The 9,524-nt window shown below is 39.1% G+C and overlaps 1 protein-coding gene and 1 pseudogene across 1 annotated transcript in view; one reads left to right on the forward strand and one right to left on the reverse strand.

The window, feature by feature from the left end:
- The window catches only part of LOC115870128, a 6,185-nt pseudogene extending 2,955 nt beyond the window's left edge, over positions 1 to 3,230 (reverse strand).
- LOC123521876 (dual specificity testis-specific protein kinase 2-like) overlaps positions 1 to 9,524 on the forward strand; it is an 83,313-nt gene that overhangs the window by 18,477 nt on the left and 55,312 nt on the right. The gene's annotated exons all lie outside the window — the stretch shown is intronic.

Here is a 9,524-nt window from a genome sequence, read left to right on the forward strand (position 1 = left end):
ATAAGATAGTCATTGAGTAAGGAGTGTAAATTTCCCATCATTTTATTTGACTAAGGAGCCCTGGTTGCAAAGTGGTTATGTGTTGGGCTGTGACTCCCATGGTTGGCAGTTCGAAAACATCAGCAACTCTGCAAGAAAAAGACTGGGCTTTCTACTCCCATAAACAGTTCCAGTCTCAGAAACTCATAAGGAGTCACTATGAGTCAGCCCTGACTCCATGGCAGTGAGTTTGAGTTTTGGTTTATTATTGACTACAATTGTATTGATTGCACAGTGGCTGCAGTGATGCGCTCAACGTAAGGACAATTGTGAAGATGGCGCAGGACTGGACAGTGTTTCATTCTGTTGTACACGGGGTTCCCCCCTATGAGTTGGAACCAACTTGACAGCATCTAAAACAATTGCATTTTATATGTTTGCTATTTACACCTTTGGTTTGTGTGAAATACTGTGGTTTTATTCTTACCTTTGTTGTTCCTTTCCAGTCTCATTGTAATGTTTTTCCTTTCTTTTTTTTAATCCTGTATCTTTTGATATCCCAATGATAGCTTTTTAATTCATCTGTGGAGATATTGAAGGAACCTGAGATTTGATACCTAGTAGTAAATATTACCTGTTATTCATGTTCTTTACTTTGGAAAACTCTGTGGAACTGCTGGTGACCCTCAAATCTGTTTCTTCAGTTTTAGCCCTCTCTCTAGAGTGCCAGCATGGTGTCTCCAACTGCCTCTTGGGCATCATCGCCTGGTATTGAAACACAGTAAAGTCAAAACATAGTTTGCATCTCTTCACCCATTTCTCCAAACCAAAAACATGAGAGGGATTTCTTTGGACCTCTTTCTCTATCTCCTTCCTTTATCTCTTGCTTCCATTTCATCACCTTTTTAACCCTTTCACTTCTCTTTCTTCACTGCCCTTAGGAAAGCCCTCTCTGTCACTCTCACTGCCATCAAATCAATTCTGATTCATAGTGATCTACCCTATGGGGCAGAGTAGAACTGTCCTTTTGAGTGTTTGAGACTGTAACTGTTAACAGGAGTAGAAAGCCTCATCTTTGTCCTCAGAAATGGCTTGTGGTTTTGAACTGCTAACCTTGTGGTTTGTAGCCTAATATGTAACCGCTATGCCACCAGAGTTAAGAGAAAAGTAGGAAAACCCTACTTAATTCTAATTTGGAATCTTTGAGTGTACAAACAATTATGTAATGTACTTAATTAGTAACTGAAAGTTTGGAAGTTCAACTTTACCCAGAGGTACCTAGAATAAAAGAGCTGGAAAATTTCTTTTGAAAAATCAGCCATTGAAAACCGTATATGACAGTTTTACTCTGTCACAGTGGGGTTACCATGAGATACAATCATTTGATAGCAACTTGTTTTTTACATCTAATTTGTCATCAACAATCATCACTCATCTACTGTATTATCTTTACTTGTATCTTCCCAGGAAACTAAGCTCCTGGAATAATGGGATCATTTTGGTTCCATTTTTTATATCCTCTTACCAGAGAGACACTATTAATATAGATGAACATGACTAAGAGTGAAAGTTCTAGGTTTAAGGGTGGGGGGTTCCAGTCAAGATGGCGCCAAGGTAAGCAGCCCATATGGGGAGCTCTGGTGAGTCTGGTGTCCAGGAGGTCAAGTGGAAAGTGTTCTGTTGGACCGGAGGATGTACACTGGCACAGTTGGGAACTGGAAGCACAGGGAATACAGAACAGATGAACCCCTTAGGACCAGTAGTGAGAGTGGTGATACTGGGAGGGTGGAGGGAAGGTGGGGTGGAAAGGGGGAACTGATTATAAGAATCTACATACAACATCCTCTCTGGAGGTTGGACAACAGAAAAGTGGGTGAAGGGAGACGTTGGACAGTGTAAGATATGACAAAATAATAATAATAATAAGGGTTCATGAGGGAGGGGGAACCTGGGAGGGAGGGGAAAAATGAGCTGAATCTAGGGGCTGGAGTGGAAAGCAGTGTTTTGAGAATGATGATGGCAACAAATGTGCAAATGTGCTTGACACAATGGATGTATGTATGGATTGTGATAAGCGTTGTATGAGCCCCCAATAAAATGATTTAAAAAAAGTTCTAGCTTTGAATTCTGACTACTACTTCTTAGTTGTGAGAGCTAGACAAGTTGATTAATTCTTCATTTGTAAAATGCACTAATAGTATCTACTTTATAGGGCTGTTATGCGTGTTAAATATAAAGCCTTTGGAAAAGTGTCTGGAATATAATAAATATTCAGTAAAGATTAACTTATAACACCTCTCATAATGCCTCACTCTTAATGGAAATGCAGTTACACATTTGAGCCAATTAATAGAGGGGATTCTTGAATTGACGGAAAGATTGGATTAGTTATAGCCTCAAATTGCTTTTGCAACTTTCATGTTTGTGTTTTATGTCATGATCTAAGACCTAATGGATTATAGTTACTCAGCAAATATGATGCTTATCTAAAAGAACATAGTACAATTTTAAGAACTGGCTTTTGTTCTGCCTGGTACCATTGTGTATGTGCCTGGCAAATTAAATAAGGGATGCCAGCTTTTATGCTAGATTGCTTTTGGTTTGAATGGGAACTGCAACTCATTATTTAACAGCAGGGTGGCAAGCTCAGCAGTATTGCTTTTATTTTTAATTAGGCAGCCATCCTGAAATGTGTCTGTATATGCAATGTTGGTCTACAGAAAGGATAACAGCTGAGCCGGCTTGTCATGCAGATTTGCCGCATGGTTGGTCTTTGATACACAGCTAAGGTACTTCCTAGTAGTCCTATTCTGGAACATGGCCAGTTTTCTGGGCTACATATCCCCCTATTTTGAATCTTAGTGTAGATTAGTTAGGATCTTTTTATGATATAGAAAGAAAACAGAATGTTATGTTTGAATTCTTTTTCTACTCTGTATCCAGTGAAATCTGTGAGAGCTGGAATGCAGCAACTACCTTCTTACCATGTTCCTATCACTTGTTTTAGTAGGAAATCCTTTATTTTCCTGCTCTGATAGATTTCTACCTTGTAAAAGTAAATCATGTCTTATAGGGTTCAGAGGTTCTGACTTTCTTATTTTACTGCATCTAAGTGTCAAAACTCACTGAATTTCCACAATCCCTTTTTATTTACTGTGTGGGAGGATTTCTTCATTACCAATTTTGGATACACATGATTCCACATTTGGATAGATATTGACGATTTTGGTTGCTGATTTCCACTTGGCCATATTGTGCTACCTGGTTTTTTAGTCTCTGCTGTTGTGTGAGGATGGTGGATAGTAGTAGCTTTCAATCTATTCTGACTCCTAGGAGCCCCTATAAATTTCTGAGGCTGTAAATTTTAATGGGAACAGATAGTTATTTTTCTCTTTCTCCTGCAGAGAAAGCTTGTGGGTTTCAACTGCCAACCTTGTGATTAACAGCACACTTACCTGACAGTGCCATCAGGACTCTTTAAGATTAGAGATAGCATATATAAAACACTTGGGTAGGATACATGGCTATAGTAAATGGTGGCTGCAGCTAATACTATATCCAGAAGCATTTCAGACAGGACTTTGATCTGACTCAGTCCTAAAGAACATTTTCCATGATTCTCTGGAAAATGAGTTTTGGAATTCCTATTTTGAAAAGATAAGAATATATAATACTGAATCTAGTGTAATTAGTCCCTGTGTAGTGCGAACAATTAAGCACAAGACTACTAGATAGCAGATTGACAATGCGAATTCACCCAGACGTGCACCTTATGGAACACACCTCAGGAGCAATTCACTCTACACCTGGGGTTGCCGTGAGTCAAAATGGACTCAATGGCACCTAACAACAGCTTAGGTTATTGAGATTCCTATATGGCAAAATTGGTAAGTAAAAGGTTTATGGTTCACGTCTTTTCCAGTGGCGTAGTGGGAAAAAAGCCTTGGTCATCTACTTCTGTAGGATTACAGCCCCTGAAAATCCTACGGAGCACAAGTCTATTCTGACACACTTGGAATTGGAGTTGGAATTAACAAGAGGTTTCTTGTTTCTTTAAAATATAGGTTACTTAGTTCACTAACTTTCTTATGGGTAGTTTTTCATATTTTCTCATGTTAACTAATCCGGACTTAAACATTTAAAACTATTTTACCTTGTTGTAAAAAAATAAAAATCAATCAGTCCCAAAGTAAGTGAAAATTATACTTTGAGACAGCAAAGTCCACAAAGAAGAGAAGGGTTCCTGGTGTGCCTGGTTGGCACAAACAACTTTGCGCTCGACAACTAACCTAAAGCTTGGTGGTTAGAATTTGTCCATCATCACCCCAGAAGAAAGGCTTGGTGATCTGTCTCTGAAGATGACAAGCCCAGACAACCTTGTCGAGCAGGTCTGCTCCGGAACATATAGGGACACCGTGAGTCAGAGCGGATTCCATGGAAATGGGTTTGATTTTCATTTTTGGATGTAGAGGAGAAAAATAATGTTAGAAATCAAGTTGTTAAGTGTGGGAGTTGAGAACACAGTTACTTAAAACTCGTCCCCTAGTAAGCCTCACAATTTTGGCATTTTTGAGAGGTGACTAATGGTTGTTTCTTAGTTTAGGAACAGATGTGATTAAGCCTTTCTTCCCAACAGGGGCACTATTGGTATTTAGGGAGGAACAGTTCTCTGTTGTGTAGTCCTGTTCTGTGCATTGTAGGACGTTTAACTTTGCTGGCCCCTGCCCACGAAAATGCCAGTAGTGCCCACACCTCTGCATCACTACCATTGCAGCAGCAACTCTGCTCGCAGGAGTCCCTGTCCCCCTAAACTTTCACATGTCCTGGTCCGTGCAAATGGTTAATGCCTTCAGTTGCTAACTGAAAGGGAGGGTGTGGGTTTGTTTTCACTTCTAAAAAAATCAGCCATTGAAAACCCTCTGGAGTGCAGTTCTGTTCTCATATATGGAGTCCCCGGGAGTTGGAGTCACTTGATCACAACTGACTTCGTTGGGAACCACTGGAACTCTAGTTGAAATATTTTTAGTGGAGCAGAGAACAATATCAGTTTTCATTTAATAATTCCAAGGTTTGACAAGCATATTGTTATTGTTAGGTGCTGTAGAGTTGGTTCTGACTTACAGTAACCCTATCCTCACAATTGTTATGTTTGAGCCCATTGTTATAGCCATGGTTTCAAGTCATCTTCTTGAAAGTCGTCTTTTCTCTGCCCCTCTGTTTTACAAAGAATGATGTCCATCTCCATGGACTGGTATTCTCCTGATAACATGTCCTAGGTACCTGAGATGAAATCTTGCCAACCTTAGTTTTTTGTGTGTGTTAGATTCAAGGATCATTTGTTGGCCTTTAGAAGTGTTTTCCAGTCCAGTCTGTTGGGGCACCATGCCCTGGCCCCAAAGTCCACCTTCAGCATTCACTGGGGACCTCGACACTCCATTCTCTTGCTGTTCTGTTGCACCCCCTTAGTGTTTTGCTTTGGTGTGGCGGGATCAGATCGGGTGCAATTCCCACACTGTGTCTCTGGTGTTGTCCCCTGTAAGGCTATGGGTCAGTGAGGGGCGTCATGTCTCATAGTGGGGCTGGCCATGTGGTCCTCTCTGTGGACTGGCTGCTCTAATTGGGAACATCGTCCTCAAGGCCTGGTGGGCCAGGATGTGCTCCACTCTCTCCTCCTCCCCCTTCATCTGCTCCCGTGTGCTCCAATCAGATATGTCCCTCTCCCGGAGCTGCAGATTCAATGCCATCTTTTGAAATAAATTCTTCTTGGGGGGAGGGGCAGGTGTCCACTTAGTATTTGGGATTGGGACCAGCCCCCAGACCTCTCCACTGGTTCCCTATTCCACGCCAGCATGTTGCATTCACATCTTAGAGCTCTGGGTTGAAGTCTGGTCCCTCTTTCCCTCAGCAGACTCATGTTGCACTTGTCCTTTTGTGCTTGACTTACTTCGCTAAGCATGATTTCCTCCAGCTCTTCCCATGCAGTGATGTGCTTCATACATTCATCAGTGCTTTTTAGTGATGCGTAGTACACCATTGTATGTATATACCACAGTTTTTTAATCCAGTCATCAGTTGATGGAGACATGGGTTGCTTCCAACTCCTTGCAATTGTGAACTGGGGCCACAATGAACACTGGGGCACAGATGCCTGGCCATGGTTTGTTTCTTGCCTCTTCTGGTTATATGCCCAGTAGGGGGATGGCTGGGTCATATGGTAACTTAATTTTCATCTATTTTAGATATCGCCAGATTGATTTCCATAGTGGTCATACATACTTACAAGTCCACCAGCAGCCCCTCCAACACTTGTTGCTTTCTGATTTTTTTGAATTGGGCTACTTTTGAGGGTGTTAGGTGGTACCTCATTGTTGTTTTAATTTGCATTTCTCTTATGGCTAAAGATCAGGAACGTTTTCTCCTATGTTTGTTGGCCAGCCAACCTTGCTTTTAAGGAGCATCTGGTGGTTCTTTGGGCAGCCCATTGTACTTCCAGTCTTTTCACCATCATTCAAATGCATCGGTTCTTCCATCATCTTTACTCATTGTTCAACTTCCACATTTGAAGTAATTGAAAATACAATGGCTTGGGTCAGGTGCACCAGTAGTCCTCAATGTTACATACATGCTCTCCAACACTTTAAAGAGGTTTTGTGCAGCAAACAATATATTGCTTTGGGCAAATCTGCTGCACAAGACCTCTTATTAGCATATAATTACTATTTTTTACTCTGTTAGCATAGTATAGTGTCTTGAATCAAGCAACTTCTTTAGCTATAAATTGAAATTTTTTTGAAAATCAGACAATGTTCTAGTAAAACTGAGGATAATTGTAGTTGTCTCTGTTCCCCCCAAAATGTATACTTTAAGGGACAAGACTTAGAATCAAATGATCCCAAGGCTGAGACTATCATAAAGTGTCATATATTTGAAATAATGTATTTTATGATAAATTGTTAACACAGGTAAATTGGTTTCAAATTTTGGAAAATACTAGGATTTGGTCTTAGTCTTTTCAGACCTACTTTTGACACTTTCTGTGGCTAATTAAAACTTGTCAGATTAAATTGAAGGCCATTTATAGTTTGGCTGAATTCATTTAAGATGTGGTCATTAGTATGCTGGCCAAGGAAACAGAAGGCAAGGTTTGGAAGTTTTCCTAGCTCAACACATCTCCAAGAGGGATTTAATAAAGTTCTTACTCCTAAGGGGATTGCACTTTTTACCACTCATTTCAGCTGTCTAGTAATTAAAATTACTTTGGCAGGTAATTGGGAGGGATTCTGAATAAGTATCAGTGTTTGCTGTGATCACTTTTTTTACAATTGTGGCCAAAATAATGTAAGCTTCCCAAAATTTCCCCAATGCTTTTGACTTTTTAGCATACGCTATCTGAGTATGTACTCCTTGGACTAAAAACTGGTTGAATGGTTGTAAAATGAAAGTTTGAGAATCTAGAGACTTGGCTTGCACGTTAGTATGCTATTTATTTGCCAAATTGTTTTTGAAATTTTCTTGGCCAAAGCATACTGCATAGCTGTTATATTGACAATAGATATATATATTTAAAATTAAAATATAAGGATTATAATATAATAACCACCTCAGGATTAATAAGTACAAATAAAATAACAAAACTAGCAAATATATGTTCATGTTATTTGCTGCTGATTTATTTTCTAATTAAAAAAACAAAACATTCCCTTCCCTGCTCATTTCTCCTTTTTCTTAGAGTGACGTTGCTGTCATGCATTTAGTGTCTGTTTTTCTAGGTCATGTTTTTAGACATTTACTATAAATGTGTACCTTTAACTAATAGTTATAGTAGTAATATAGTAAATAATAATTGTAATAACTAACATGAACTGAATGCTTACTGTTTGCCAGGCTTAGTTCTAAGTGCTTTATAGCTATGAGCTCACTTAATTAATAACATTATGGTTACTATAATTAAATGAGTTAATATATATAAAATGTCATGTAGTTTACTAATTCCATTTTTACTTACAGGTAGGAAAACAGACAAAAATTAAATAATGTAGCAGAGTACATATAACTACATGTTGTAGAGCAAGGTTGTGAATCTAGGTCAAATGAGTCTAAAAACCCATACCTTTGATCATTGCACTGTACTGCCTACATAGAATACATTGTATTTTGTATAATTTTTAAAGAGATGGTCCTTCAATTTATTTATTTTTTTATCAACTGAATATATATTTTTGTTGAGACTCTACACAATAAAACATATTCCAGTTCAGCAGTTTGTGCATGTACAATTCAGTGACATTGATTACATTCTTCAAGTTGCACAACCATTTCACCTGCCTTTTCTGAGTTAACTCATTGCCTACTAAGGCTCCTATCTAATCTTTCAAGTAGGATTTTGTCAACTTTCACCCATGTTGACAATTCTTAAAAGAGCATAATCTCAAGACAGACATTTTTTACTAGTTAAGCTGAACCGTTGTTTTGTATTTAAGATTTCAGGGACTATTTTTGGTTTAAGGGTTAAAGATTATTTTAGGGCAATAGTGCTAGGGGTTTATCCATCCTCCATGGTTCTAGAACAGCATTTTCCAACCTGTGGGTCACAACCCCTTTGGGGGTGGAACGACCCTATCACAGGCATCGCCCCATTCATAACAGTAGCAAAATTGCAGTTATGAAGTAGCAACGGAAATAATTTTATGGTTGGGGGTCACCACAACATGAGGAAGTGTATTAAAGGGTCGCGGCATTAGGAAGTTTGAGAACCACTGTTCTAGAAATTCTAGGGTCTTTGAGACTTGGAAATTTTCTTCTGCATTCCCCTTTTTGATTAAGATTCTAGGGAATTTTCATGGCACAGGTGGCAGTTGTCCATGCAGGCAATTAGCTACACTTTCATATCCTTCATCTGTTATTGATTGTCTTTACTTTTTTGCTCCTGGGGGATAGTGACCAATTGTTGCGCCTTGGATGGCCATTGCAAACTTTTAAGATACCATGCACTACTACACAATGAACTAGAGGTAGAACAGAAGCAATAAACATGTTATTAGCCAACCAACTGGAATGTCCCTTGAAACCATGACCTTAACTTTCGATTAGTGTCAGGAGAGACTAGTGCCTGGAGAAGGACATAATGCTTGGTAAAGTAGAGGGGCAGCAAAGGTGAGGGAGGCCCTCAGCAGATTGATTGATACCACGGCTGCAACAGTGGTCTCAGGCATGGGAATAATTGTACAGATGATGCAGGAATGTGCAATACTTCCTTCTGTTGTGCATAGGGTTGCTGTGGGGCATAGCTGGCTTGATGGCACCTAACAAAAACTTCCAAACCACAAAACCAAATCCCATGAGATTTTTGATTATACATAAGCAATGTTAACAGCTACTGTTTGTTGTGTTATTTTTATAAACGAATCTATCATGCAACTTTTAAAATGTTGTGTATTATCTTTTGTTTCTTTTTTTTGGTTAGTATATTATATTTTAGGTGAAAATTCACATAGCAAATTAGGTTTCCCTTTCTGTTTATATATACAGTGAACCCTCGTTTATCG

This window comes from Echinops telfairi, unplaced genomic scaffold, assembly GCF_000313985.2.
Source record: "Echinops telfairi isolate 266 unplaced genomic scaffold, ASM31398v2 ScPeMD7_443;HRSCAF=831, whole genome shotgun sequence".
Lineage (NCBI taxonomy): Eukaryota > Metazoa > Chordata > Mammalia > Afrosoricida > Tenrecidae > Echinops > Echinops telfairi.